Below are 12,700 nucleotides of genomic sequence, written 5' to 3'. Positions count from 1 at the left end.
CCCACCCTCCGGCTTGCCCTCAGCCGCATGGGTGGGGGCGTTGCAGCTCGGACCCTAAGACTCACTACTGTAGACCCGAAAGCTCCCTCCTTCTATGCGATTCTGCTCTGAATGCTGCGGGGGAGCTTGTTTGGCTGCTCTCCTGCTTCCCTTTGCTGGTATTGCTGTTTCCAGGGGAAATATTCACTTCAGCTTTGGGGAGTGACTCGTCCCAGGGGTTAGGGTGGCTATCTCCCAAAATGTTTCTCCTTGTGCCTCCTAGATTATACTCTCTTCCTGTTACTGTGGTTCTCTCCCCTCTCCCTCCGTCTCCAGGAGCCCCGGGTGAGTGTTTGTGAGAGAGATGTTCTGCGTGGTCCCTTTAAGAAGGATCCTGGGTCTGAGAAATCAGACTCTCTCACAAACAGTATCCTGACTTGTTTCCGGCTAAATACTTTCCTTACGCCTCTTCTGGGGTCTGGGGCTGCAGGCTGGGGCTCTGTTCCTGGGGTTCAGGACCCTTTCCCCTCTGCTAAACTCACTTCCCGCCATGCGAGTCTCTCCCTGCTGCCGTTCGCTCCAAGGAGCTGGGCAACCCTCTCCACGTTTCCGCTTTTCCTACCAGTCTCTGTGTGGCTTCTTCAGCATTCCTTGGTTGAAGAGTCCTTTTAGTTTAGTCCAATTTGGTTTTTCCAGCTGATAGTTCATAAAATTAGTTTGTAATCCACTTTGGTTCTGGGAGGTAGATGCTGGTACGTCCGCCTACTCCAGCGCCATCTTGTCTCTCAGAAAAAACTATTAAAATCCTCCCCCAAAATAAAAGTCCAGGCCCAGACGGTTATACTAGTGAATTCTATCAAACATTCAAAGAAGACTTGGTTCCTATTCTACTGAAAGTCTTCCAAAAAATTGAAGAAGAAGCAATACTTCCAAACACATTTTATGAGGCCAACATAACCCTCATACCAAAACCTGGCAAAGATGGCACAATTAAAGAAAACTACAGACCAATATCTCTAATGAATACAGATGCTAAAATACTAAACAAAATACTAGCAAATCAAATACAACAACATATCTTTAAAAATTATACATCATGATCAAGTGGGATTCATCCCAGAATCTCAAGGATGGTTCAACATACATAAAACGGTTAACATAATACACCATATTAACAAAACAAAGAACAAAAACTACATGATCTTATCAATAGATGCAGAAAAGGCATTTGATAAAATACAATACAACTTTATGTTTAAGACACTCAACAAAATGGGTATAGAAGGAAAATATCTCAACATGATAAAGGACATATATGACAAACCATCAGCTAACATCATATTAAATGGCATAAAACTGAATGTTTTCCCCCTTAAATCAGGAACAAGACAGGGTTGTCCACTCTTATTTAACGTGGTGCTAGAGCAGTGTTTTTCAACCAGTGTGCCGTGAGACATGGTCAGGTGTGCTGTGGGGAAATTAAACATCAGTCCCCAAACTACAGCCCACGTTCCGGATACGGCCCGCGGAGGCTATTTATCCTGCCCGTCGCCAGCCACCTCCATCCAAACATAAACATTCCCCTCACAATCCCTCCAGCTATCAGCGACAGGAAGAGTGGAGGCACAGGGAACACTCACTGACCAATCACCTTCTAGGATTCATCCCGACCACTAGCCATGAACCAATAGTAGGCCGCCTCTCATCCACACCCAGGAAGGTCCCTGCTCTGGCTGCCATGTACATGTCATTGTGTGGCCCCGGCGAGTAGTTGAAGCTGCTACTCCTCCCCATGGTCCCGATTTCTAATCCTGGTCAGGACTGGAGGTAAATGTTGCCACCACTAGATGAAGCCTCAGCCTTAGCTGGTTATGTCTATCCTGATGGTGTATATAGATATTTGACCTTGTTCTTCTTAAAAGAGGCCCCCGCAGAGGGTGATATACAATGCATCACAATGTTATCTAACTTTAAAGCTAAAGTTTGCTGATCTTCCTTTGGACAGTTTTCAGTTATCTGTTGCCAAGGAGTTCCTCATTCTGGCCAACAAAGCTATTTTGACATTGCTTCCATTTTCAACCACATATCTATGTGAGCTGAGCTTCTCAAGCTTGACTGCGATAAAAACTAAAAACAGAGAGAGACTGAGAACTGTTGAGGAAGAGCTTCGTGTGTGTCTTTCTATCATTCCTGCCAGGATATCCCTTTTGTGTTCATCAAAACAGGCCCAGGTTTCACACTAAGTGAGTATAAATACATTTAGAAACTATATTATTAACTATATGTATAATATGTACTGTGTTAGAGTGTCATTTTGTGTCATTTTGGTAGGTGGTGTGCCCCAGGATTTTGGAAATGTAAAAAATGTGCTGCGGCTCTAAAAAGGTTGAAAATCACTGTGCTAGAGGTTCTAGCCAGAGCAATCAGACAAGATAAAGAAATAAAAGGCATCCATATCGGAAAAGAAGAAGTAAAGTTACCACTTTTTGCAGCTGATATGATCCTATACATCGAAAACCCCAAAGACTCTACAAAAAGATTACTAGAAACAATAAGCCAATACAGTAAGGTTGCAGGATACAAAATTAATATATAAAAGTCCATAGCCTTTCTATATGCCAACAAGAAAACATTAAAAAACAAACTCAAAAAAATAATCCCCTTCAAGATTGCAACAACAAAAAAATACCTAGGAATAAACATAACAAAGAATGTAAAAGGACCTATATAATGAAAACTACAAACCATTGTTAAGGGAAATTGAAAAAGATACAATGAGATGGAAAAATATTCCTTGTTCTTGGATAGGAAGAATAAATATAATCAAAATGACCATATTACCCAAAGCAATATACAAATTTAATGCAATTCCCATCAAAACTCCAATGGACATTTTTTAAAGAAATGGAACAAAAAATCATCAGATTTATATGGAACTATAACAATGGGGGCATTACAATACCTGACTTCAAACTATATTATAGAGCCATAACAATCAAAACAGCATGGTATTGGCAGAAAAATAGACACTCAGACCAATGGAACAGAATAGAAAGCCCAGAAATAAAACCACATATATATGGTCAAATAATTTTTGATAAAGGGGCCAACAATACACAATGGAGAAAAGAAAGCCTCTTCAAAAAATGGTGCTGGGAAAACTGGAAAGCTACATGCAAAAGAATAAAACTCGACTACAGTCTGTCCCCTTGTACTAAAATTCAAAATGGATCAAAGACCTAAATATAAGACCTGAAACAATAAAGTACATAGAAGAAGACATAGGTACTAAACTCATGGACCTTGGTTTTAAAGAGCATTTTATGAATTTGACTCCAAAGGCAAGAGAAGTGAAGGCAAAAATTAATGAATGGACTACATCAGACTAAGAAGCTTTTGCTCAGCAAGAGAAACTGACAACAAAATAAACAGACAGCCAACTAAATGGGAAATGATATTTTCAAACAACAGCTCAGATAAGGGCCTAATATCCAAAATATACAAAGAACTCATAAAACTCAACAACAAACAAACAAACAATCCAATTAAAAAATGGGGAGAGGACATGAACAGACACTTCTCCCAGGAAGAAATACAAATGGCCAACAGATATATGAAAAGATGCTCATCTTCATTAGTTATTAGAGAAATGCAAATAAAGATGGCAATGAGATACCACCTAACACCTGTTAGATTAGCTGTTATCAACAAGACAGGTAACAACAAGTGTTGGAGAGGCTGTGGAGGAAAAGGAACCCTCATTCACTGTTGGTGGGACTGTAAAGTAGTACAATCATTATGGAAGAAAGTATGGTGGTTCCTCAAAAAACTGAAAATAGAACTACTTTATGATCCAGCAATCCTTCTACTGGGTATATACTCCAAAAACTCAGAAACATTGATACGTAAAGACACATGCAGCCCCATGTTCATTGCAGCATTGCTCACAGTGGCCAAGACATGGAAACAACCAAAAAGCCCTGCAATAGAAGACTGCATAAAGAAGATGTGGCACATATACACTATGGAATACTACTCAGCCATAAGAAATGATGACATCAGATCATTTACAGCAAAATGGTGGGATCTTGATAACATCATACGGAGTGAAATAAATAAATCAGAAAAAAACAAGAACTGCATTATTCCATATGTAGGTGGGACATAAAAATGAGACTAAGAGACATGAACAAGAATGTGGTGGTTACGGGGGGGTGGTGTGGAGGAGAGGAAGGGAGAGGGGAGGGGGAGGGGGCACAAAGAAAACTAGATAGAAGATGATGGAGGACAATCTGACTTTGGGTGATGGGTATGCAACATAATTGAATGACAAGATAACCTGGACATGTTTTCTTTGAACATATGTACCCTGATTTATTGATGTCACCCATTAAAACTAATAAAAATTTTAAAAAATAAATTTAAAAAAGTGTAAAATTATCCCATCATTGGACAAGACTATAATACACTGTAACTACCACTCAACTTTGTCAATTTACATCATTCTATATTTGTTTCAAATCTATTTCCAAACATGACAGACACATGAAACGTGTCCCCTTCTTTATCATTCTCAGATGCCACTTATTCTCTCCCTCCCAGTTGTGGGTTGAATTGTTCCCCCAAAATTCATATGGTGAAGCTGTAATCCCCAGTACCTCAGAATATGACTTTGTTTGGAAACAGGTCTGTTTCAGATGTAATTAGTTAACATGAGATCAGACTGAAATAGGGACATCTGGCTTCAGAACTGTGAGATGACAAATTTCCATTGTTTAAACCTCTCAGCTTATGAAACTTTGTTATGGCAGCCCCGGCAAACTAACACACTCCCCAGAGATGATCCCTATCATGGACTAAGTATTTATCACAATGAGGGTACACGACAATCTATCTATGAGTATTTGAATGCATTGTTTTCCAGCTTATAAATGTTATATACATGTTGTGCAACTGTATATATTCTTTTTTTTTTAAGTGAGAGGAGGGAGATAGTAAGACAGACTGCCACATGCACCCTTACCGGGATCCACCTGGCAACCCCCATCTCTAATCAATCAAGCTATATTTAGGGCCTAAGGTTAACACTCAGACTGACCAAACTATTCTCAGTGCCTAGGGCTAACACTTGAACCAAATGAGCCCCTGGATGTGTGAGGGAAAGAGGGAAAGAAGGGGGAGAGGGAGGAGAAGAGAAGCAGATGGTCACTTCTCCTGTGTGCCCTGACCGGGAATCGAACCTGGAACATCCATATGCCAGGCCAATGCTCTACCCACTGAGCAAACAGGCCAAGGCCTCAACTGTATATATTCTTCAACAACTGGCATTTTCTGTTTTTGAGATATGTTAATACAGATACTCTAGAGCATAATTCCAGATACAAGGTACTGTAAATGGACTACAGAAATACCAAAAATTAGATTCCACAGGTAAACTGGGAAGGTACTAGGACAGGATAATACCTCAGCAAGTTGTTCATGAATAGTTTTCTCAAAATACTTTAGTGTTCTATGAAATGAGAAAGGTGAGAAATTGCTGTTCTCATACACTTATTTTAAGTTCCATTAAAAGAATAAACCATGATGTATTTGTCCTCAGCATAAGTATGGGTCAATTTTTTAACTTATCCCCAAGCCACTCTTTCTGGATCACTACTTTCTAGAAGCTCTTAAAATCAGGTAGTGCATGTTCTCCAGATGGTTAATTTTCTGTATTGTTGAGTATTCTAGACCCTTTTCATTTCCATATAAAAATATAAATCCCCTTGAAAACGCTAAAAAAGGCCTGGTTATATTTTTAAATAGGATTGCATTGAATCTATTGATCACATTGGGGAGAATAGACATTTTAACAGTACTGAGTCATACAGCTACAAACATATTATGTTTACCTCTTAATTTCTCTTAGGTCATTAAATGCCCTCAGCAAGCTGTTGAGTGTTCAGTATAGAGGTCTTCCAAGTGATTTTATATGCTATTGTAAATGGTATTAGTTAAATTTCATTTCCCAAGGATTCTTGTTATTATATATAAATAAATGATTAAATGTTTTCTTTTGTTGCAGAAGTTCATTGTTCCTTTTTCTTTCTTTTATAACTCCATTTAAATGAACTTTTTTAATATTCCACCTTATCTTTGCTATTGGATTTTTAGAACATATTTTATAGTTTTCAATAATTACTCTAGAGATCACAATATATATCCTTAATACAATAGTTTATCTTTAATTAATATTATAATGCTTCACAGATAAGAAACTCCCAAAAATATAATTCCACTTACTTTCTGCTATTCTTTGTATTACGAGTGTCAAAGAGAGAATTAAGAACTGAGAAAAGAAAGTCTTTTATATTTTTCCACATATTTACCAGTTATGGTATTCCATTCCTTCCTAAATAATCAAGTTTCCATATGGTAACAGTTTTCTTCAGCCTGTATCATTTTATTAAACACTATTTGTAGTATAGGTCTACTAGTGATAAATCCTCTCCATTTTTGGTTACTTGAAAACAGTCTTTATTTCATTTTCATTTTCAAAAGATATTTTTTGCTGGATATAAAATTCTAGGTTGATATTATTCTATTGTCATCTGGTTTGTATTGTTTTTTATAAGAAGTCTAAAATAATTCTTATCATTCTTCCTATGTATCTAATTTGTCTTTTATTTTAATCTGGCTGCTTTAAATATTCTCATTATCTTTAGTTTCAGCAACCTTACTATGATGCTTCTAGTAGTATTTTTACTCTCTATTTATTCTGTTTGAATATATAGCTTTCTCAGTCTGCAGATTGCCATTTTTCATCAAATATGGAAAGATTTGATCTCTTATTATTTCCTTTCTGCCTTTCTTCCTTCTATCCCCCAACCTCTCTCTTTATTTTCTAGGTTTCTAATTACAAATATATTAGACAATTTTATATTTAACCAATGGTCACAGAAGCTCTCTTTATTTTGTCTGTTTGTTTTTTATTTTTTAATCTCAGTGTTTCAGTCTGGGTACTTTCTATATAAATTCACCCCCCCACACACACATACACATAGTTTCTAATCTGCTGTTAAGCTCACCCATGGAAATTTTTCTGATATTTTATTTATTTATTTATTTATTTATAAATTTTTATTAATGTTGATGGGATGACATTAATAAATTCAGGGTACATATATTCAAAGAAAACATGGCTAGGTTATCTTGTCATTAAATTATGTTGCATACCCCTCACCCAGAGTCAGATTGTCCTCCGTCACCCTCTGTCTAGTTTTCTCTGTGCCCTTCCCCCTCCCCCTAACTCTCTCCCTCTCTCCCTCCTGCGTCCTCCCTCCCCCCACCCCTGGTAACCACCACTCTCTTGTCCATGTCTCTTAGTCTCGTTTTTATGTTCCACCAATGTATGGAATCATGTAGTTCTTGTTTTTTTCTGATTTACTTATTTCACTCCGTATAATGTTATCAAGATCCCACCATTTTGCTGTAAATGATCTGATGTCATCATTACTTATGGCTGAGTAGTATTCCATAGTGTATATGTGCCACATCTTCTTTATCCAGTCTTCTATTGAAGGGTTTTTTGGTTGTTTCCATATCTTGGCCACTGTGAACAGTGCTGCAATGAACATGGGGCTACATGTGTCTTTACGTATCAATGATTCTGAGGTTTTGGGGTATATACCCAGTAGAGGGATTGCTGGGTCATAAGGTAGTTCTATTTGCAGTTTTTTGAGGAACCACCATACTTTCCTCCATAATGGTTGTACTACTTTACATTCCCACCAACAGTGAATGAGGGTTCCTTTTTCTCCACAGCCTCTCCAACATTTGCTATTACCCGTCTTGTTGATAATAGCTAATCTAACAGGGGTGAGGTGGTATCTCATTGTAGTTTTGATTTGCATTTCTCTAATAACTAATGAAGATGAGCATCTTTTCATATATCTGTTGGCCATTTGTATTTCTTCCTGGGAGAAGTGTCTGTTCATGTCCTCTCCCCATTTTTTTATTGGATTGTTTGTTTGTTTGTTGTTGAGTTTTATGAGTTCTTTGTAAATTTTGGATATTAGGCCCTTATCTGAGCTGTTGTTTGAAAATATCAGTTCCCATTTAGTTGGCTTTCTGTTTATTTTGAGATCAGTTTCTCTTGCTGAGCAAAAACTTTTTATTCTGATGTAGTCCCATTCATTTATCTTTGCCTTCACTTCTCTTGCCATTGGGGTCAAGTTCATAAAATGTTCTTTAAAACCCAGGTCCATGAGTTTAGTGCCTATGTCTTCTTCTATGTACTTTATTGTTTCAGATCTTATATTTAGGTCTTTGATCCATTTTGAATTAATTTTAGTACACGGGGACAGGCTGTAGTCGAGTTTCATTCTTTTGCATGTGGCTTTCCAGTTTTCCCAACACCATTTGTTGAAGAGGCTTTCTTTTCTCCATTTTGTGTTGTTGGTCCCTTTATCAAAGATTATTTGACCATATATATGTGGTTTTATTTCTGGGCTTTCTATTCTGTTCCATTGGTCTGAGTGTCTATTTTTCTGCCAATACCATACAGTTTTGATTATTGTGGCCCTATAATATAGTTTAAAGTCAGGTATTGTAATGCCCCCAGCTTCATTCTTTTTCCTTAGGATTGCTTTGGCTATTCGGGGTTTTTTATAGTTCCATATAAATCTTATGATTTTTTGTTCCATTTCTTTAAAAAATGTCATAGGAATTTTGATGGGAATTGCATTAAATTTATATATTACTTTGGGTAATATGGCCATTTTAATTATATTTATTCTTCCTATCCAAGAACAAGAAATATTTTTCCATCTCATTGTGTCTTTTTCTATTTCTCTTAGCAATGCCTTGTAGTTTTCGTTATATAGGTCCTTTACATTCTTTGTTATGTTTATTCCTAGGTATTTTATTTTTTTTGTTGCAATCGTGAAGGGGATTATTTTTTTGAGTTCATTTTCTAATATTTCATTGTTGGCATATAGAAAGGCTATGGACTTTTGTATGTTAATTTTGTATCCTGCGACCTTACTGTATTGGTTTATTGTTTCTAGTAATCTTTTTGTGGAGTCCTTTGGGTTTTTGATGTATAGGATCATATCATCAGCAAAAAGTGATACCTTTACTTCTTCTTTTCCAATATGGATGCCTTTTATTTCTTTGTCTTGTCTGATTGCTCTGGCCAGAACTTCTAGCACCACGTTAAATAAGAGTGGAGAGAGTGGACAACCCTGTCGTGTTCCTGATTTAAGGTGGAAAGTCCTCAGTTTTACGCCATTTAATATGATGTTGGCTGATGGTTTATCATATATGGCCTTTATCATGTTGAGATATTTTCCTTCTATACCCATTTTGTTGAGAGTCTTAAACATAAAATTGTGTTGTATTTTATCAAAAGCCTTTTCTGCGTCTATTGATAAGATCATGTTGTTTTTGTTCTTTGTTTTGTTGATATGGTGTATTACGTTAACCGTTTTACATATGTTGAACCATCCTTGAGATTCTGGGATGAATCCCACTTGATCATGATGTATTATTTTTTTAATATGTTGTTGTATTTGATTTGCCAGTATTTTGTTTAGTATTTTAGCATCTGTATTCATTAGAGATACTGGTCTGTAGTTTTCTTTCTTTGTGCCATCCTTGCCTGGTTTTGGTATGAGGGTTATGTTGGCCTCATAAAATGTGTTTGGAAGTATTGCTTCTTCTTCAATTTTTTGGAAGACTTTCAGTAGAATAGGAACCAAGTCTTCTTTGAATGTTTGATAGAATTCACTAGTATAACCTTCTGGGCCTGGACTTTTATTTTTGGGGAGGTTTTTAATAGTTTTTTCTATTTCTTCCCTGCTGATTGGTCTGTTTAGTCTTTCTGCTTCTTCATGACTCAGTTTAGGAAGGTTGTATTGTTTTAGGAATTTATCCATTTCTTCTAGATTGTTGTATTTGGTGGCATATAGTTTTTCATAGTATTCTACAATAATTCTTTGTATATCTATGATGTCCGTGGTGATTTCTCCTCTTTCATTTTGGATTTTATTTATTTGAGTCCTGTGTCTTTTTTCCTTGGTGAGTCTTGCCAAGGGTTTGTCGATTTTGTTGATCTTTTCAAAGAACCAGCTCCTTGTTTTATTGATTTTTTCTATAGTTTTTCTGTTCTCTATTTCGTTTATTTCTGCTCTGATTTTTATTATCTCCTTTCTTCGGCTGGTTTTGGGTTGTCTTTGTTCTTCTTTTTCTAGCTCCTTAAGGTGTGAAGTTAAGTGGTTTACTTCGGCTCTCTCTTGTTTGTTCATATAGGCCTGAAGTGATATGAACTTTCCTCTTATTACTGCTTTTGCTGCATCCCAGAGATTCTGATATGTCGTATTTTCATTTTCATTTCTCTGTATATATCTTTTGATCTCTGCGCTTATTTCTTCTTTGACCCATTCAGTTTTTAAAAGTATGTTGTTTAGTTTCCACAATTTTGTGGGTTTTTCCCCTCTTTTTTACAGTGGAATTCTAGTTTCAAGGCTTTATGATCAGAGAATATACTTGGTACAATTTCAATTTTTCTAAATTTGCTGATATTGTCTTTGTGGCCCAACATATGGTCAATTCTTGAGAATGTTCCATGTACACTAGAGAAAAATGTATACTCTGTCGCTTTGGGATGAAGTGTCCTGTAGATGTCTATCATATCCAGGTGTTCCAGTATTTCATTTAAGGCCACTATATCTTTATTGATTCTCTGTTTGGATGACCGATCTAGAGCCGTCAGCGGTGTATTGAGGTCTCCAAGTATGATTGTATTTTTGTCAGTTTTTGTTTTAAGGTCAATAAGTAGCTGTCTTATATATTTTGGTGCTCCTTGGTTTGGTGCATATATATTAAGGATTGTTATGTCTTCTTGATTCAGTGTTCCCTTAATCATTATGAAATGACCATTTTTGTCTCTGAGTACTTTTTCTGTCTTGTAGTCAGCATTATCAGATATGAGTATTGCTACACCTGCTTTTTTTTGGGTGTTCTTTGCTTGGAGTATTGTTTTCCAGCCTTTCACTTTGAATTTGTTTTTATCCTTGATGCTTAGATGAGTTTCTTGTAGGCAGCATACAGTTGGATTTTCTTTTTTAATCCATTCTGCTACTCTGTGTCTTTTTATTGGTAAGTTTAATCCATTTACATTTAGTGTAATTATTGACACTTGTGGGTTCCCTATTGCCATTTTATAAATTGCTTTCTGTTAGTTTTGTATCTTGTTTGATTCTTCTCTTTTGTTTTTCTATTGTTTGTTTTTGTTTGTTTGTATTCCATACTTCTTTCTTCTGTTGCTACCTTTTTTAAGTCAAGTGTTTTTGTGGTGGTTTTTTCAAGGGTGGTTACCATTAAGTAATGAAAAGGGTATCTACCATATTCATTGTAGTACCCTTTCTTATGAGTATTTCTACGCTTCATCGTCCTTTGCTACTGTTAATCTTCATCTTTTCTCCCCCTTTTTTTTTTCTTTTGTTGTCACAGTTTAAGTTTGGTTTTATTGTTTTCTTGGTGGAGCTGTTACTTGTGGGTTTTTTTTTTGTTGTTCTTTGAATCTGGTTGGAAAACCCCCTTTAGTATTTCCTGGAGTAGGGGCTTTCTGATGATAAATTCTCTCATCTTTCTGTATTTGTGAATGTTTTTATATCTCCTTCGTACTTGAAGGATAGTTTTGATGGGTATAGTATTCTTGGCTGAAAGTTTCTCTCTTTCAGGGCTTTGAATATTGGGGTCCACTCTCTTCTAGCTTGTAGAGTTTCTGCTGAGAAATCTGATGATAATCTAATAGGTCTTCCTTTATATGTTGTATTCTTCTTTTCCCTGGCTGCCTTGAGAATTTTTTCTTTGTCATTGGTTTGTTTCATCTTCATTATGATTTGCCTTGGAGAGGGTTTGTTGGGGTTAAGAAAACTTGGTGTTCTGTTTGCTTCTTGAATTTGAGGCTTTAGTTCTTTCCACAGGCTTGGGAAGTTCTCATCCATTATTTGTTTGAGTATATTCTCCATTCCATTTTCTTTCTCTTCTCCCTCTGATATACCTATTATTCTTATGTTATTCTTTCTGATGGAGTCAGACAATTCCTGTAGGGCTTTCTCGTTCTTTATTATTTTTGAGTCTCTTTCTTCTTCTCTCTGTTGTGCCTCAAGTTGCTTGTCTTCTATTTTACTAATCCTATCTTCTATCTGGGCTGTTCTATTAGCTAAGCTTGTTATTTCATTTTTCAGTTCGTGAATTGAGTTTTTCATCTCTGTTTGATTTGTTTTTATAGTTTTAATTTCCTTGGTAATATATTCTTTGTGATCATTGAGTTGTTTTCTGATCTCCTTAAATTGCCTTTCTGTGTTTTCTTGTATATCTCTGAGTATTTTTAAGATTTCTATTTTAAATTCTCTGTCATTTGGCTCCAAGGCTTCCAATATGTTAAATATTTTCTCCATAGATTTTTCCACATCTATTTGTGTTACCTCTCTATCTTTTGTATCCATAATATTTGAATTCCTTTTTCTTATTGGCATCTGAAGGTGGTCTCATTGATAGTGTTAATTAGAATTAAAAAAGAATAAAAAGGGAAAAAAAAAGAATAAAAAAAAGGGAAAACACTCCACACACAAAAAAAGTAATAATTTATTATTTCCCCCTTCTTTCTTTCTTCTCCTCCCCTCCTCTCACCTCTTTAGGGAAATATCGTGATGACCTGTGAATTATATTATGC

The sequence above is a fragment of the Saccopteryx leptura genome, chromosome 2 (genome assembly GCF_036850995.1).
Source record: "Saccopteryx leptura isolate mSacLep1 chromosome 2, mSacLep1_pri_phased_curated, whole genome shotgun sequence".
Classification (NCBI taxonomy): domain Eukaryota; kingdom Metazoa; phylum Chordata; class Mammalia; order Chiroptera; family Emballonuridae; genus Saccopteryx; species Saccopteryx leptura.
The sequence above is the reverse complement of the archived record's forward strand: the minus strand, read 5'-3'. Positions refer to the sequence as shown.